The sequence below is a fragment of the Myxocyprinus asiaticus genome, chromosome 6 (assembly GCF_019703515.2).
Source record: "Myxocyprinus asiaticus isolate MX2 ecotype Aquarium Trade chromosome 6, UBuf_Myxa_2, whole genome shotgun sequence".
NCBI classification, from domain to species: domain Eukaryota; kingdom Metazoa; phylum Chordata; class Actinopteri; order Cypriniformes; family Catostomidae; genus Myxocyprinus; species Myxocyprinus asiaticus.
In genome coordinates, this window is record NC_059349.1 from 8,232,844 (window position 1) to 8,251,743 (window position 18,900).

The window sequence follows — 18,900 nt, forward strand, 5'->3', positions numbered from 1 at the left end:
CATCTTCTTTAAAGTTGTTACATCTGTAAATAAATGTAAAATAAATCCACGATGCAGTCCGCTCTGAACAGCTGAAAGCCCGGGAGATGTAACGCACTGTCTGGAATGGCTTCATTCATCCAGATTTCTGTGAAGCACAAGGTAGCAGAGGTTGAAAAGTCCTTGTTTGTACGTCCGTTTTGTTTGGAAGAGAGCGGAGATTCGCTAGATGAATACTTGGCAAGGCTGTTCGAAAGCCGCGCCGACGGAGCTTGACCAGTGCGCCGGCTCCCTCACCTGCATCTCTTGAACAACACAGCTGCGCCTCCAACTAAAATGTCCAGCAAAGCATCCGAATTGTCAAAAACCGGGAAAAGATTGTCTGGTATGTGCTGCCGAATGTTCAGCAGTTCGTCCCTGGTGAAACTGATTGGAAAAAGATTACTAAACACAGGACAAACAAACAAAAACAACAAAAGAATTGGAGCACTCCACACTGAGGATGCCATCCACGGTGCCATCTTAATTGTGTTTTTTTTTTGTTTAAGTAAAACAATCACAATTATAAGGCAGAACCATTCTACAGGAAAAGCTCTTTTTAAAACCTTATAAACCTGATGCTATATCATGTTAATCTGAAATTACCACAAACAATGTATCCTATGTTGTCAAAATTATCTTAATAAAGAAAACTCCCAAGAGAAGAAAGTTTATTTCTTTTCAACAAACAACACGCCTGGCATGGAAATACATTGACCCTAAAGTTCTGATATACAGTGCATCTGGAAAGTATTCACAGCGCTTCACTTTTTCCACATTTTGTTATGTTACAAGCTTATTCCAAAATGAAATAAATTCATTCTTTTCCTCAAAATTCTACAAACAATACCCCATAATGACAATGTGAAAGAAGTTTGTTTGAAATCTTTGCAAATTTATTAAAAATAAAAAGCGAAAAAAATCACATGTACATAAGTATTCACAGCCTTTGCTCAATACTTTGTTGAAGCACCTTTGGCACCAATTACAGCCTCAAGTCTTTTTGAGTATGATGCTACAAGCTTGGCACACCTATTTTTGGGCAGTTTCTCCCATTCTTCTTTGCAGGACCTCTCAAGCTCCATCAGGTTGGATGGGGAGCATCGGTGCACAGCCATTTTCAAATCTCTCCAGAGATGTTCAATCGGGTTCAAGTCTGGGCTCTGGCTGGGCCACTCAAGGACATTCACAGAGTTGTCCCGGAGCCACACCTTTGTTATCTTGGCTGTGTGCTTAGGGTCGTTGTCCTGTTGGAAGATGAACCTTCACCCCAGTCTGAGGTCCAGAGCGCTCTGGAGCAGGTTTTCATCAAGGATGTCTCTGTACATTGCGGCATTCATCTTTCCCTCGATCTTGACTAGTCTCCCAGTTCCTGCCGCTGAAAAACATCCCCACAGCATGATGCTGCCACCACCATGCTTCACTGTAGGGATGGTATTGGCCAGGTGATGAGTGGTGCCTGGTTTCCTCCAGACATGACGCTTGCCATTCAGGACAAAGAGTTCAATCTTTGTTTCTAATGGTCTGAGAGTCCTTCAGGTGCCTTTTGGCAAACTCCAGGTGGGTTGTCATGTGCCTTTTACTGAGGAGTGGCTTCCGTCTGGCCACTCTACCATACAGGCCTGATTGGTGGAGTGCTGCAGAGATGGTTGTTCTTCTGGAAGTTTCTCCTCTCTCCACAGAGAAATGCTGGAGCTCTGTCAGAGTGACCATTGGGTTCTTGGTCACCTCCCTGACTAAAGCCCTTCTCCCCCGATCGCTCAGTTTGGCCAGGCGGCCAGCTCTAGAAAGAGTCCTGGTGGTTCCAAACTTCTTCCATTTACGGATGATGGAGGCCACTGTGCTCATGGGGACCTTCAATGCTGCAGAAATTTTTCTGTACACTTCCTCAGATCTGTGCCTCGATACAATCCTGTCTCGGAGGTCTACAGACAATTCTTTGGACTTCATGGCTTGGTTTGTGTTCTGACATGCACTGTTAACTGTGGGACCTTATATAGACAGGTGTGTGCCTTTCCAAATCATGTCCAATCAACTGAATTTACCACAGGTGGACTCCAATCAAGTTGTAGAAACATCTCAAGGATGATCAGTGGAAACAGGATGCACCTGAGCTCAATTTTGAGTGTCATGGCAAAGGCTGTGAATACTTATGTACATGTGATTTTTTTTTTTTTTTTTCGTTTTTTATTTTTAATAAATTTGCAAAGATTTCAAACAAACAAACTTCTTTCACATTGTCATTATGGGGTATATATATGTGGGCATGTATTTTGGGCAGGAAGAGGGAAAACGGGAGGGGGCAAAAGTGTGCATTTGGGACAGACTTGGAGACTTCAATCCGATGATGCATTTTTTTTTTTTTTTAAATGTATTTTTTTTTTTTATATACATGCAGTTTTACAAATTATTATTTCAAAAAGTAATGGCATTGATAGATAGGGTAAAGGAACACACTAACATCCGGCCTCTTTTTGTGCATGAGCTTGAAAATGACATACCCAAATTAAAACTCTTCCAGTTCTTGAACCATTTGGTCTACAAACACAAATTTGGGCTCGTTTGAAAGTAGACACTTAGATATTTGTTATTCAAGAGTAAAAATGTATCATTTTAGTATATAAAAACAATTAGTTAGAGCTATTCAAATATTTTGAATAGTGACTGCAAATATTATTTATAAAATACTTTTTTATTTTTAAATATGCACGACTATGCTGAGTGCCCCAAAAACATATCTGATACAAAGCCACATGTCTGATGAAGGTCTGACACAATTTTGAAGTCGATATGATCAAAACTCTGTTCCATAAATATTTATGTAAGTATACTTCCAAAAAAAAGGTCACATGGAGGCACCAATAGACCACTTGTGGTAACTACATAAACCAGATGTTGAAAGTGGTTCAAAACACAATTATTTTTATATTTCAATGTAAAAAATACCACACAAACCAATATACATGAAGATATAATTTTTTATTATTATTTGTGAATATATTATAATGCATTCCATTTATATTTATGCATTTTATAAACAATGTGATAAGAGCATTACAATTTGAAATGTTGCAATGGAAATAAACTTACAATAAAGATGCTTCTGTTCATTTTTTCCCCATACAAATGTAAACTGACTTAGTCCTTTTTCAGAGCTTTTGCTCTGCCATTCACTCAGGGTCTTTAGCCACTGCCTCAAGACTCGCTCCCCCCCGGCTTCGATCACTGTCAGTGAAGCCTGGAGCACACCTGCTCCCAATGCAAATTGAACGAAAAGCAGTGGGAAACAAAATGACTAAATCAATGCCCCTGGATTTGCAGTTGTACAGGGGGTTTGATGAAAAAATGCAGTCGGGAGGAGCGGTTCCTCCAGGCCCTCTGTGATAGAGACTGAAGCCGAGGAGGGTGGTGCCTCTCGGCTTGAGGCAGACGCTAAAGGCCCTGGGGAACGGCAAAGAAAAATCAGTGAAAAAATTACTAAGTCAATGCATTGGGAGTAGGGTTGTAAAGGGGCGGAAAATTTCGGTTTTCGGGAATTTTGGAAATATTGGAAAAAACTTTGGGCACTTGGCTATATGCTGTTACATCTTTGTGGGATTCTTAACATAGGTCTTTGAACAGTATTTGCAAATGTACACAGCCTTTCCTTCTACATTGGCTGAGGTGAAATGTATCCACACATCATATGGCGCACGTGGCATTGTTCTGTAGAATAAGATTAGAAAATTATTTTTGTAAAAAAACACTAATGCAGTGCCATGCACAGATACACAAATAGTTAGCTAAACAATTTGAATATTCTGGAATGGTAAAAATATTTTACAATTGATGCTGGACAAATGAATAGAAATAGGCTAGAAGAATAGATGAACACTCCTCAATTAGCATGCTAAATCAAACTATAACCTAAGTTCTTGTAACAGAACAGAAAACTGGCTAGCAGAAGGCAGAAGAAACAGCATCACAGTTGAGCTAGCTAGCACCATGATAGCTTGCCTCTTAAATTGTCAATGAAATGGTGTTAGCTAGCTTACATTTAGCATATCTGATTTACTGGCTAGCTAGCTACTGTATAAACATTTTGATTTAGTATTTCCTAGTTAAACTTTAATACCATAGATCAAATATTTTTACCCTAGAAATATCATCAAAACTTACTTGGACTGGATGTAGTCCTTGGGCTCAAATGCAGTAGTGTGGCTTCAATAGTCCTGCTGTAGTAAGTAGCCAGCAGTAAGTAGTGTGCTGTGTGCATGTGATTGAGGAATGCGCAGGGTAGAAATTCTGAATTTGCATTAAATCTGTTTAACCAAGATTATGCTGCAAGATGTTTTTTTTTTTGTTGTTTGTTTGTTTTTAACTACATTTAAGTTCCCTGTTATAGGCTAACTTGCAATTTTGCACATTTCCAGTTTATTCCCATTAATTCCCATGGAAAGTTTCCAACTTTGAAAATTCCCGGAATTTTGCAACCCTAATTGGCAGTCTAACTCACGGTATTCGAAGCCGGGGAGGGTGGCTAATCTCGGCTTGAATGACATGTCCAAGCCCCCTGGATATCCAGTTGAACAGTTGCACTGATGCAGGCTCAGCCAACGGGTGCATTGAAGGTGCAAAGAGGGTGCTTGTGAGCACCCCTCTAAGCTCTAAAATGTCAAATGGGACACCCTACGATCTCGTGGACTTCGCAGGAACACGCAAATGAAGATCATGAGACTGCAAGTCCACATCAAGTGTGCCATTTGGGACAGGGCCAACAGAGATGGCTGAACCTCACATTATGAGTGGAGATGAAAACAAAAGAGTTTGGGGCACTTTGCTGTATAATAATCATGGGACAAAAGTGTGAAGACGATAGAACAGTTTGCAAATCTGTAAAAAGTTTTGGATATTTTGGGTTTTGGATTTTCAAGTTAAACTGTATTGACAGTATTTGTGGCATAATGTTGATTTGCCACAGAAAATAATTTTGACTTTTTCTAAAGAAAACAAATCGTGTGCAGTACAAGGCACAAACAATGAAAGTAAACAGGTCAGATACATAAAATATATACACACTGTTTTTAAAAGAATAGACACAATAATTAAGCATAATACATGTTAACATGACCCTAGCGTGATAACCTTGTCTGTGTAAAGGTATCCAGTATTTTAACTCCATTGTCATGACGACCTAACACTGGTAAACAATAGGTGTGAATCCCAGAAACTTTATGTGAAGTAGATCAAAGATAGAGTTGACATGACTTTGAGTTTTCGGTTTTCATCATCTTCTGTTTTTGAACAAGCCGTCACATTAACCTGTTTATGGTCAGACGCATGGCAAGAAGATGCGATTAGCGCTGTCTAAACAGAACAGGCTCTCCAAATACACCAGGAATACACCACTGCCTCATGTTGGAAGCGCGACAGCGCCAACCAGCAAACATTACTTCGGTGCATGTGTCCACCTTGCATTGTTTTCCGAAAGCCACCAGGTGGAAATGTACCAGTTGTGCTTGGGCCTGTCATTGCTGCTTGCAGCTATATTTAGGGCCCAAGCACTGAAAGTGCGGAGGCCCTATTGTTTTTTTAAGGATTATTATTTTTATTATTAGGGCCCAAGCACTGAAAGTGCGGAGGCCCTATTTTCTTCTAAGGATTATTAGTCTCCTCCCAATACTATATCATGAGGGGTGCCAGCGGCCAGCAACATCCCTTCAAGATCTATAAAAAAGCCCTTATCATCAACATTAGGTGCGTAAATATTAGCCAAAATCAACTTTTGCCCCTTAATTTCTGCTAAAACAATAATGACTCTTCCTAATTTACCTTTAATCTGTTTGAGACATTTGAATTGTAGATGCTTATTTATCAATGTAATGACTCCCCTGCTCTTACTTGAGCCAGCACTAAAGAAAACATGTCCACCCCATATCTTCCCAAATTTTTCAGCTTCCTGCGGGGAAACATGCATTTCTTGAAGAAACACTTTATTATGTTTCTTATGTTTAAGAAAATAAATAACCTTCCTTCTTTTTATGGGGTGCCCCAACCCATTCACATTCCACGTGGAGAAGACAATCCACTCATATTAACATTTGACATTTTGACATCATTAGAAAAAAATAGATTGTTTGTCAAAAATAAAATTATAAAGACCACATTCCAACATTGGTACAACAATCAACCTCCAAACTTCCCCCAGAACAGAAAAAAGAAAAACGTGCGCATTAACCCCGTGCACAACAGCGCAAACCGGCATCCATCCCTCTAAACTCAAACAGTCCATGTATGCCTACGAGAGCCCCCGTGACAACTTTGCCATCAGATTGCTCAAGTCTGGTGCTTCCAAACTTCCCCCAGAACAGAAAAAAGAAAAACGTGCGCATTAACCCCGTGCACAACAGCGCAAACCGGCATCCATCCCTCTAAACTCAAACAGTCCATGTATGCCTACGAGAGCCCCCGTGACAACTTTGCCATCAGATTGCTCAAGTCTGGTGCTTCTAAACATTAGATTCATCCACATAACTGTCCAAAGGTAGTGTTATTCCACAAAAGAAACTCCAGCCACTAGGCGGAACCAGCACAAACAGAAAAAAAAAAAAAAAAGGCGTGAGTCAGGCCCACTGGGCTGCATCGAGAGTATCACACAATGACTTGCTCATTCCATTGACTTTATGAAGGACATCGATTGCTGTGGGTATGTAAATATTTTGCGGCCATCCTTAGTATCTATTCTCAATTTGGCCGGGAACATCAGTGACCTTCCGTTGATGTAAGAGTTTCTTGCATTCCTTGAATCGATCAAATCTTGTCTTGTCGAATTTGCAAAGTCTGGGAACAAGAAAATGCTGTGGTTCTTCCAAGAAAGCCTTCCTTTTCTCCTCGCCTCGCGTAACACGAGATCTTTATCGGATGATCTCAGAAATTTGGCCAGAATTGATCGGGGTGTCTCCCTCTGCGGATCTCCGAGCCGGAACTCTGTGAGCTCGCTGGATTTCCAACTTATGGCCTGTTATGTCGAGCAGACTCGGGAAGAGCTCTTCTAGGAATTTCACCATATCTCTGCCTTCTTCATCCTCAGGAATTCCAACAATTTGGACATTGTTTCGCCAGTTACGATTCTCAAAGTCTTCCAACTTTTCCCAGAAATGCTCCAAGTCTACCTTGGACGGTAGCAGGTTAGCTGCTAATTCCCTCTCCAATGACTCCAGATAATCAATCAGTTTCTCAACATCCATCACTCTTGTTACCAACTCAGTGATTTTTGTCTCCATGGCAGTGATCGATCGACGTATTACAGCAAGATCCTCCAAGTCAGCAACGACCTTCGTCAGCATCGCTGTCATGTTCAACAGTTGACGCTGAATCTCTTTTACCTCACTGGCCAAATTGAGTCCCGGGCTTGCGGCCTGTTGCTCAGGGTTTCAGCATGAGCACATAAGTGTCTTTTAATGTCTCCAGAGCCAGAGGATTTTGAATTCTTTGACATATTGTCTTCCTAGAACAGTTATGGAACAGGGTGTATCGAATCTCACCAGTTTATGACAAAAAGTATTAAAAACTAGCAAAGTGCGCAGAGCTCACCATTCACACGTCCGAACATCGCATGGTGCCACGCGACTCTGAGATTGAAAGCGTTTAACAGCACAATAACATTAACCACACATGTTGAAATGTCAACTGCTATGCAGTAATCCCTTTGTGGACATTTAATAAAATAAAGAATGTGTGTTTGATGACATGAAATGGGAATGAAACACGGATCTGTCCTGACCTACAGATACAGTAACCATGGTATCAGTATGGTATTTTGTAGTAAAATAATTGTAACCTCAAAACTAAACGTGGTTAATAGCTATATTAAAACCATATTACTGTAGTAACACCATGCATTGTTAATTGCATCAAATCTATGTATTCTGCCCAAAAATATGGTTAATACAATATTACTATAGTAAAACTAACTTTGTTCATTTTGTGTATTATTACAAGTAGTGTAAAAGATCAAATTAAGAGTGGAGGTAGGAAACAAAATGGGAAAAATAATGCGAGACACGTGGACTCGAACCCGGACCGAATAGGTACTACAGCACCAATGTTACACCCTGAGATACTGCAGCGATATATTCAATGCTTTATTTGCAGGTATTATTCACAAGGGGTTGCAAATAGTCACTCCAAAAAATAACATTGGGCAACATTGAATAGCAGATATTAACTACTAATAAAATAACAGACAGATAAAAAGAAAGTTGTTTTTTTTGTCTTTTGTCACAAGAATATACAGTTTTGATCTGCATAGCTTTTCTGGTTATTATATGTAGTGTAAAACTAAAACACATATTGAGACAAATATATAAATAATGTGGTCGCAATACTTCCAGCCTTGTTCATGCAACGGCAATATTTCGGATGATGCTTCCATAAAGAATAATTCTTTCACTTTTTGTTACGTTTGTATTGCCAGGAGAATATAACATATGATACAACGATATACATATGAATTAATTAATTCACATTTGATAATCCTGTTTAAAAATAGAAAATATGGGCTAGCCTATTGTCACATTAAATTAAAGCACAGGCTCCACTTCTTGACAGTTTTCGGAAGTTACTAACGAATGTGCTGCCTAATGATGCTGGCTCATAACGCCCATGTATATGTATAAAACTACTCACAAATGATAATTCTTACCAATGAAATGTGAATGAATATATGGAAACAAAAAGTTCCTATGCATGGGCGTCCTCGTGAATGCTAAATGTAGCAAGAAAGTGTTTATAATGGTCTTCGTTGTACATCCCTCCAGCAAATCAGTTTTTGTTCTTCTTGTTTCTTCAATTTTATGTCAGTTGACAAAACAAGCATTACTGCCTCAAACTGAACGGTTGTGATGTTGCAAACAACAGCTTTCAGGTTTTCAGCTCTGGCCTGTTTAAATTCTATGGTTATGGCACCCCTTAGCAGTTTAAAGCTGCTAAAGACTCATTAACGCAGTGAGCATGGCAGCAAAAAGCTCATTCTGGATGGATACCCACTGTACATGTAGCTCGGTCAGTAAGCAGCTTTCTCCACAGCAATGTAATTTCCCTGTGACAATTGTGTAAATAACAAACATGGTATCCAGGAACTTCACTATTCTTCACTATCTTATGTTGCTTCGCTTTATTTCCAGATATTCCAGAGTTGTTGCTTTGTTTGTTTCCTTAACTTTCTATCGCAATCTGCAGGGGAATTGCACTTCGACAGTGGGGTTTCACTTTACGTAAAACTCCGGGATTCCCTCAATGCATGAGCACATATAAGTGAATGTGAGGGACCGTCGATATTTTACAGTATTATGTATAGATGGGTATAGTTTATAGTGTATGTGCTTTTCTCACTGTACTCCCAGAAATGTTTTGTTGACTTGTTGTTGGGCTCCATCCTATGACGTTTGGTTTGCCCTCTTTTCCATGCACATGCGCACTCTTCAAAAACCTGTTTGAACGCTGCGTATGTGTTTACATGGCCACATAAGCAGCTTTCTCCATGAGAAACCTGGGTGTGTTAAACCGCATTCTCTTAATCCCTGAAACGGCGTAAGGAAGCTGAGGTTCTCGTTTGCATGATGTTTCAGAACGCCGCATTGAAGTGCATCATTCTGCATTCAGGATGTGCATAAGCGGTTTTGTGCCATTCTTTATCTGAGCCTTTCTTATATCTTACTTTTCTTACTTTGATAGTTTTGTGCAATTAAGATGTTATAGTTATTTAGTCTTTATATATATATATATATATATCCTTTAGTTACCATGTTGAAGTGCTGCACTTAGCCTCTGTATATTTCTCTGAAACGCGTCTGATTGTGGTTACGTGACCATAATGGAGCCTATATTATACATTATCTTTAACATCGACTAGTTGTTTAAACAACGGACAGACTAGATTATGAAAACTGGTAGTATTTGAGTGTTATAGTCAGTTTTGGGTAAGAAACAGACCAAAATGTAACTCCTTTTTTACTATAAACCTTGACGTCTGTAGTTTCCTTGGCATGATCATGATTTGAAGTACAATTACACTTACACACAGAAGACATGGATTAAATAACTCAAGATGTATGTATTACCTGTATACTTTAGATCCTTTTTGGAGCTAGAAAGTGTTGGACCCCTTGACTTACATTGTATGAATATATCATTTTGTAATTTTATTCTTAAAATTGTTCTTGAGTTTATTTTTAACAATTTTATATTTTTATTTTAGACCTGATGGAGCTGAAAGAGGAAAGTCAAGATCTGAATGAACTGAAGGAGATACATCACTATCAAATACCTATTAATGTCATTACTGCAGAACAATCTTTTAGTTGCTCACAGACTGAAGAAACAAAATCCAAAGAATCTTTCACTTGTTCTCAGTGTGGAAAGAGTTACACACATCAAGGAAACTTGAATTTTCACATGAAAATTCACACTGAAATTCTTATACATGCAATCAGTGTGGGAAGAGTTGCAAAGCTAAACGAGCTCTTGAAAGACACATGAATATTCACACTGCAGAGAAGACTTTCACATGCAGTCAGTGTGAAAAGAGTTTCAAATTCGAAGTGTCACTCCATAGACACATGGAAATTCACTCTAGAGTGATGTCTTTCACATGTGATCAGTGTGGAAGTAGTTTCGAATCCCAAGTAAGCCTTAATAAGCACATGAGATCTTACACTAGAGTGAACTCTTTCATATGCTCTAAGTGTGGAAGGACTGTCCAATACAAATCAGGTGTTGTTATCCACATGAGAATTCACACTAGAAGGAAGCCTTACCAATGCCATCAGTGTGGAAAGAGATGCAAAGGTAAATAAGCTTTTGAAAAACACATGAATATACACACTGGAGTGAAGCCTTTCAGATGCAGTCAGTGTGGAATGAGTTTCAAAGATAAAAAATGTCATGATTTTCACTTAGCAAATCATATTAGAAATAAGTCTTTCACATGCCATCAGTGTGGAAAGAGTTTTGCAGATAAAGAACGTCTGGATTGTTACATGAGAATTCACACTGCAGAGATGCCTTACACATGCTGTCCATGTGAAATGAGTTTCAAATGCGAAGTGTCACTCCAAAGTCATATGGAAATTCACTCAGAGTGATGTCTTTCTCATGCGATCAGTGTGGAAGGAGTTTTGAATCCCAATTAAGCCTTAATAACCACATGAGAATACACAAAAGAGTGAACTCTTTCATATGCCCTCAGTGTGGAAGGACTTTCCAATACAAAACAAGCCTTGCAAGCCAAATGGGAATTCACACTGGAGAAAAGCCCTTCATGTGCTGTCACTTTAGAAGAGTTTCAATTGAAAAAGAAACCTTGATAACCACAGGAATTCATACTAGAGAGAAGCATTTTCACATGCCATCATAATTGGAATCAGAATCAGAAAGCTTTTGATTTTCAAGTTTGCTCACAGACTCAAGGAATTTTCTTCAGTGACAGAAGCTTCCAGTACACACAAAATAGACAGTGATACACAGAATAAGAGAATGAGTAATACAAAGGATTATTTTTATAGAACTATAATAACAAACAGGACAAGGTAACACACGTACAAAAATGCTACATACACACCAGGACTCAACAATAACTGAAAAAAAAAAAATGCTTTGAATTTACATGATTTAATCATGTACATTGGTTCCACATAAATCATATTAGTTACATCAACATATTTTTTCTTCTTTGTTTAGTTAAATTCTTTGTCTGAAAACATAATTTTTTCCCTGTAATTTAAACATAATGGAATAACGTTATTTATAAATTACCCAATTAAGTAGCCTCAAAGTGTCCCTGATGTTATTCATTTCATCAGTTTTACATAATATTTTGTGTTGCATTTCTGATTTACACAATAAGGTTATGCTAGTTCGGTAACAATAGCATGTGTTAGCTTCCTAAATGTTAAGTAGCTGAGAAAAAAGTAGCTAAGTAAGCAAAAGCTCCACTCTTTCCCACAATGGTTTCCAAGTGTAACAGATTCTAAATTCCAAAAATAACGGAACATCATCTTTTCACATCTTGCTCAAAAACATAAAATAACATATTTTTACTCTCCTGATCAAGTCCCACACAAAGCATGCTGGGAACTACAGTATAAATCCCTACCCAGTTTCAGTTATGTCAACAAAAATCTATTTATGTAGTCCCAACACAAATGGATTAAGTAAAACACCATTTAAAACATTTAAGTAGATTGGATACAATGAAATTAAGTTGAAACAAAATGTTCAAGAATTGTGTTGTATAAGCTCATTTTAATTATGTGAATTGAACAAACATCACAAAAAAAATTATTTAATGTTGTAGAGTTAGAGAATGACATTAATCAAAAGCAAAGAAAACAAGTTTAGAATAGAAACACAATTTTGTTTTGTAAATCACAAATGATTAAGTAAATCGGACAATGAGCGATTTCACTTTTGTTTTGTTTTTTCAGTGATGCTGGCTGTGAGAGAGCTTTATGCCAATTAACTGAACTGTCATTTACTCTATTGGGCCAGTGCTAGATTTACCCCATTTACACCTGGTATTAACATGAGTTTCAGGTGATGCGAACGCAAGTGGTCATAGGAGATGCATTTGAGCGATCTTAATACCAGGTGTAAATGGTTTCATTGTCACAAAATCTTGTATATGTATTTTTTATGCCTTGTAAATGTAAAACTTAGATTTTCTGCTGATTAAGATATGTCAGAGGGTAATGTTGTATAGCAGGCTAATATATATGAGGGGTTTTATTTTTAAATTTAGAGATTGGGTTGTAATAGTTGTGGAAGCATCAGTCTCAATGGGTTGAAAATTATAAAAATAAATTACTGTGTTATTGTTTACTTGCAAAGGTATACACTGTAGCTGTCTTGACGTAAAATTAAAACTAAATCAAAAAAACGTAAAAATCAATTATTTGTTGTAAGTTGTTAAAAAAAAAAAAATTTACAGCTACTGTATATAGGCTGCCCATATTGTGGTTGTCCAAAAAGAGGACACTGACCAGGTTTACATGCACTTAAGATTTTTGCAGAAAACGGAGTTCTGAAACATGTAAACAAGAACGCCAATTTCCTTATGCCGTTTAAGACATAAAGAGAAAGTGGTTTAACACACCTAGGTTTCTCCCGGAGAAAGCTATTTACGTGGCATTGTAAACACAAGTGGCATTCTAACAGGTTTTTGAAGAGTGCATGTGCATGGAACTGACCGAACAACAAATGTCATAGGATGGAGCCCAACAAGTCAACAAAACATTTCTGGGAGTACAGTGAAAAAACCACATGTACTGTATATGTATATATAAACTATACCTATTTATAAATACCACTGTAAAATATTGATGGTCTTTCACGTTTGTGTATATGCGCTCATACATTGAGAGTTTCTTCTTTTTTTAAACTTTATAACAACAATAAAAACCTAACAAAAATGTCAGATATCAAAAGCATTCAGGAAACACAGAGGAAACGAGTCTTTTATGGAGATCTGAGATAAACTAGAGAGATCGAAAACGAAAAAAGTATATGGGGGGAAACGTCAAGACATGATGCACGCCAGCTTAAATCGGACGACTGACCAAATCAAAAACAAATTGAAAGCTTTAAAGAGAGTACAGGGAGCATAAGAGAACCATGCAAAAGCGGCAGTGGAGGGAGTAATGATGTCTTGGACTCTGTGCTCAGACACCGACCATCCAGCTAATTAGGTGTTTACCTCAGCTGATAAACACTGGGGCATTGAATTCAGACAGTCTCGCTTGAGATAAACACCGAACTGACAGTGTCCTGTATAGCTGATCTCAGTCATTAATAATATTTGCCAACTTTGTTAGTTTTCCTTACACTCTTTTCATCTTATTTTGTGCACAGATTTGTTCAGGAAGGGGACTGACTTAAGAAGAACGCTGCTATCTGTTATGTAAATCAGTGAGATTGTCAATCAAGACATAAACATAATATTATATGCTATGCCAAAAATCCAAATATAACCATCTGCTACACTAATGTTAATAACGATTTCATTTTAACAGTTTATAGTAATTAGCAATATAAGCTACTTTAAAAAGTTTATACATAATAATGTAATTACATTACCTGTCATCTTGGGGGTAGTATCTTTGTCTTTGGCAACTGTAATGTATACTCAGACTCGAGGGTGATGTTTGATCCCAAGCAGGTATTTATTGACACACAAAAAAGACAGTAGGTAAGTGATGACGTGACAGTACTGGGTTGCAGTGGTGATAGTTTACGTGATGAAGACTAATGCTGATAGAAATGGTGACTTTCCTTGAGGTGGAGGGTTTGCAACAACGAAGCTTGCATTGAGGAGGTGGACATTGGAGTCGCTGGAGAGGAAACCTTTGGAGTAGAAGAGTCGCTGGAGAGGAGAGGAATCGTTAACGCTGGAGATACAGATAAGTGAGTCTGTATACGAAGTTGAGACCAGACACAGAATGGAAGGGGAGTGAGGTTTATATAGAGGGGTTGATTGATGCAATGTTTGGAGGCAGATGTGGGTGATCAGTACTCAGGAGAGTGAGAGGGTTGAGTGAAACTGGTAGGTGGGTCAGAAGGATCCGTGACATTTAACCCCCCCCCCACGGACTGCTCCAGAGGGACGTGCTTCCTGACGCCGTGGCCGACCCCGTCCATGCGGAGCCGGACGATCGGGATGTGTGTCATGGAAGTTGGAGAGTAGGGTCGGGTCCAGGATGTCGTCTTGAGAAATCCAAGATCTCTCTTCTGGACCATAACCTTCACAATCTATGAAGTATTCGAGATGACCCCTGTGGTGTCGGGAGTCCAGAATGTCTCAGACTGCATAGATCGGTCCGTCCTCCAAGACGAGTGGCTGGGGAGGGTCGTCAACAGGATCAGGTTCTGAGGAGTGAGGAGAGAGAGAGGGGCGATAAGGTTTTAACAGTGAGACGTGGAAGGTGGGATGTATGTGATATTGGGGAGGGAGTTGGAGCTGGTAAGTGACTGGGTTGATCTGTCTGGTGATTGTGAAGGGACCAATGTAACGGGGACTTAGCTTTTTGCAGGGGAGATGCACCCTGATGTCCCTTGTGGAGAACCACACCTTCTGGCCAGATTGGTAGGTGGGAGATCATCTTCGGGCATCAGCCTTGAATCTCTGGCGGCACACCGCCTGTTGCAGGTGGTGGTGAGCGAAGTCCCAGACCCTCTTGCTTTCTCTGAACCAATGGTTGACTGCTGGGATGTCAGATGGTTCACCGGACCAGGGGATGAGAGGCGGTTGGTAACCAAGTATGCACTGGAAGGGTGTGAGGTTGGTGGAGGGTTGATGAAGGGAGTTCTGTGCATAATCGGCCCAGGACAGGAAGCGACTCCAGCGGTTCTGGCGGCAATGACTGAAGGTTTTAAGGAAACGGCTTACCTCCTGAATCTGGAGGGGGGAAGTGGATACCGGAACTTAACCGTAATCCTGTTGAGGGAGCGGTAATCAATACAAGGGCATAGGCCTCCGTCCTTCTTAGCCACAAAGAAGAAACTCGAAGCAGCAGGGGAAGTGGAAGGTCAGATATAACCTTGGCTGAGAGCCTCCTTGATATAATCCTCCATGGCCTTCTGCTCAGGAATGGAAAGTGGGTAGACTTTGCCACGGGGCACTGGCTCACCAGGGAGGAGGTCTATCGCACAGTCCCATGGTCGATGAGGTGGTAGTTGTGAGGCACGTAAAGGACAGAAGATGTCCTGGAAGTGTGAATAACAGGAAGGGATCTCCAGAGGGGTTGTACTGGCAGGGCTCTCAATGGTGGTGGTGTTGACATTGAGAGGGGAAAAGTTTCTGATGGGCATGCAGGGTCTGTGAGTGAGTCGGTTTGGGAAGCAGGCAGGGAAACACTGAGGCCCCCCATTTCAGGACGTCGCCGGAAACCCAGGAGATGACTGGAGAATGTTGTATAAGCCAGGGACGCCCTAATAGGATGTCTGCGGTGGAATTCTCCAGAACCAGTAGGGTGATGTCTTTATTATGCAGCCATCCCACTTGGAGTTTTACAGGACCCACACAGTGACGAATAAAACCGCTTCCTAAGGGCTTGCCAATTATGGGGTGGATTTGAAGCTTGTGTTCGCAGGGTCATTTTTGAAGCTGGAGTTGGTGACAGAGCACGTCCGAGATGAAGTTGCTGGCTGAGCATGAGTCGAGTAGTGCGGGTACTGAAAGAGAGATATCAGGAGTTGTAAGCATTACACAGGTTACTAAAGGAGAAGTACTGACCATAGTTGTGGTCAGGTGGCTCACCTGAGGACGGGGAGGTCGAGTGGGACACACAGAGATTACTTGTCCCTTACCACCACAGTACAGGCACAGACCCTGTCTCAGCAGGCGTTGACGCTCTACAGTGGAAAGGCGAAAAGCATCCATCTGCATGGGCTCGCTGCTAGGTTCTGGAGAGTGGAGAGGGGACCTCAGTGAAGGGAAAGGCGGGGACTGCAAGGTGGGTAATTCGTTGAGGCAGCTCTTCATCCGGTTGGCTACTCTGATGGAGAATTGAATGAAGCGCTCCAGCCCCATGGTATTGTTGTATGATGAGAGATGCAGCCGCAGTTTGGGATCATGTCCATGGCGATAAGTGGTCAGTAGAGCGGACTCATTCCAGCCACTAGATGCTGCCAGAATATGGAACTTTAGAGCATAGTCATTAATAGAGGACTGACCTTGATGAAGTTTGAAAAGCCATCAAGAGACTGTATTACTGGACTTTTCTGTTCCCAGAGTGAATTGGCCCATTGAAGTGCTCTTCCAGACAGCAAGGAGGTGATGTAGGCCACCTTCGACTGCTCAGTGGGGGATCGATGCGGCTGCATCTCAAGGGTGAGCAAACATTGGAGTAGGAAACCACTGCAGTCCTCCTCCGATCCCGAGAAGGGCGCTGGATTGACCACGGGACTGGCGGAGTAGATCGGTGAAGAAACTGTGGAAGTGCTGGGAGTGGGTGAAGCCAAGGGATTAGCGGGTTGAGTGCGTGCATGCCGTAGTGTGTCAACCAGCTCCTGGATGGGATCCGGACCTGCTGGGTTCATGATTCTTGTCAGTCTGGTCTTCTGTAACGTATACTCAGACTCGAGGATGATGTTTGAACCCAAGCAGGTATTTATTGACACACAAACAAAGACAGCAGGTAAGTGATGACGTGACAGTACTGGGTTGCAGTGGTGATAGTTTACGTGATGAAGACTAATGCTGATAGAGATGGTGACTTTCCTTGAGGTGGAGGGTTTGCAACAACGAAGCTTGCGTTGAGGAGGTGGACACTGGAGTCGCTGGAGAGGAAACCTTTGGAGTAGAAGAGTCGCTGGAGAGGAGAGGAATCGTTAATGCTGGAGATACAGGTAAGTGAGTCTGTACACAAAGTTGAGACCAGACACAGAATTGAAGCGGAGTGAGGTTTATACAGAGGGGTTGATTGATGCAATGATTGGAGGCAGGTGTTGGTGATCAGTACTCAGGAGAGTGAGAGGGTTGAGTGAAATTAGTAGGTGGGTCAGAAGGATCCATGACAGCAATCTTGTTGAGCAGTGTAATAACTTTGGATCGCATAAATAAAAAAATAAATGTAGACTAAACAAACACAGTGATGCACCATGTTTGTTTATGTTTGAGGTATTCACCTTAATCTACCAAGTAACCACATCCCGTTAGGTCACCGTTCAGCACTCAGGTTGGAATAAAATTGGAATTATGCAATCATCTGTCACAGTACCTCAGAAAACAGTGTCTCATAATTTTCCTCGTGCAACTTCAATCCTTTGCTGTCATAAGTTTTGTTAGCTCTTCATGACTTATCGAAACATCAAAAGCCACAACATGTTAGTTAGATCCAATACCAACCAAGCTCTTAAAAGAAGTAGTAATCTCAGAACCTCTTCTTAATATTATTAACTCCTCGCTATCCTTAGGACATGTCCCAAGAAACTTTAAAATGGTAGTTATCAAACCGCTTATTAAGAAGCCACAACTTGATCCTGGAGAACTGGCTAATTATAGACTGATTTCAAATCTCCCGTTTAAGTCGAAAATACTAGAAAAGGTAGTATCCTCCCAAATATGTTCATTTCTACAGAGAAATAGTATATATGAACAATTTCAGTCAGGATTTAGGCCTCATCACACTACAGAGACTGCATTTATCAGAGTTACAAATGACTTGCTCTTATCATCTGATCGTGGCTGCATTTCACTTTTGGTGCTTTTAGATCTTAGTGCTGCATTCGATACGATAGATCACAACATTCTCTTGAATAGGCTGGAGAATTTGTGGAGTTGCATTAGCATGGTTTAGGTCCTATTTAGCAGACCGCTACCACTTTGTCAGGTCAGTGGAAAAGCGAGGACAATTTATGATAAGCTTCAGATTGCCCCGGCCATGAACTGTGGTCCCCTCCAGAAAAGTCTCGCCTGGATGAATGTTTTTTGAAAACAAGACATCGCCAACAGACTGCGGTCAGGAGGAGCTCACCATCCTTTCCTGAGGTCCATGCAGAGCTCACAAAGACCTGCCGTGTGCCCTATTGTTCTCGCACTCAGATCGGAGGAGCTGCCGTCCTCACTAGAGTGGACCACGCAGAGTAAACATGCTGCTCAAAGCTTCCCCCAGTGGAACAGGCGGTCACAGCCCACCTCTGCCCGAATACCGCCATGGGATGGAAATCCCACCCCGCCCATCCCTCCAAGCCATGTCGACTGACGTCTGCACTGGCTGGAAGAGCTTATACAGTGGCGGACCAAGCTGGTTCAGCACTCCAGAGCTTCGTGCATTTGTTTGAGGAGCTTGGCTTGGAAAACCTGAAGCACCGCCATACTGTGAAGTGCTGAACCAGCCTGGCCCGCTG

The 18,900-nt window shown here is 40.8% G+C and overlaps 3 protein-coding genes across 12 annotated transcripts in view; 1 reads left to right on the forward strand and 2 right to left on the reverse strand.

The window, feature by feature from the left end:
- The window catches only part of LOC127442936 (gastrula zinc finger protein XlCGF8.2DB-like), a 426,143-nt gene that overhangs the window by 213,410 nt on the left and 193,833 nt on the right, over positions 1 to 18,900 (reverse strand). The window lies entirely within an intron of this gene.
- LOC127442957 (gastrula zinc finger protein XlCGF8.2DB-like) overlaps positions 1 to 18,900 on the forward strand; it is a 261,498-nt gene that overhangs the window by 206,462 nt on the left and 36,136 nt on the right. Inside the window, exon 3 of one of the 8 annotated variants that reach the window (XR_007897562.1) lies at positions 10,256 to 10,310. The exons of the other annotated variants lie outside the window; for them this stretch is intronic. The gene's annotated coding sequence lies outside the window, so the exon portion shown is untranslated. Of the gene's footprint in view, positions 1 to 10,255; positions 10,311 to 18,900 lie in introns of those variants that run through there. 8 annotated transcript variants of the gene reach the window in all.
- LOC127442873 (gastrula zinc finger protein XlCGF57.1-like) overlaps positions 1 to 18,900 on the reverse strand; it is a 291,640-nt gene that overhangs the window by 176,946 nt on the left and 95,794 nt on the right. The gene's annotated exons all lie outside the window — the stretch shown is intronic.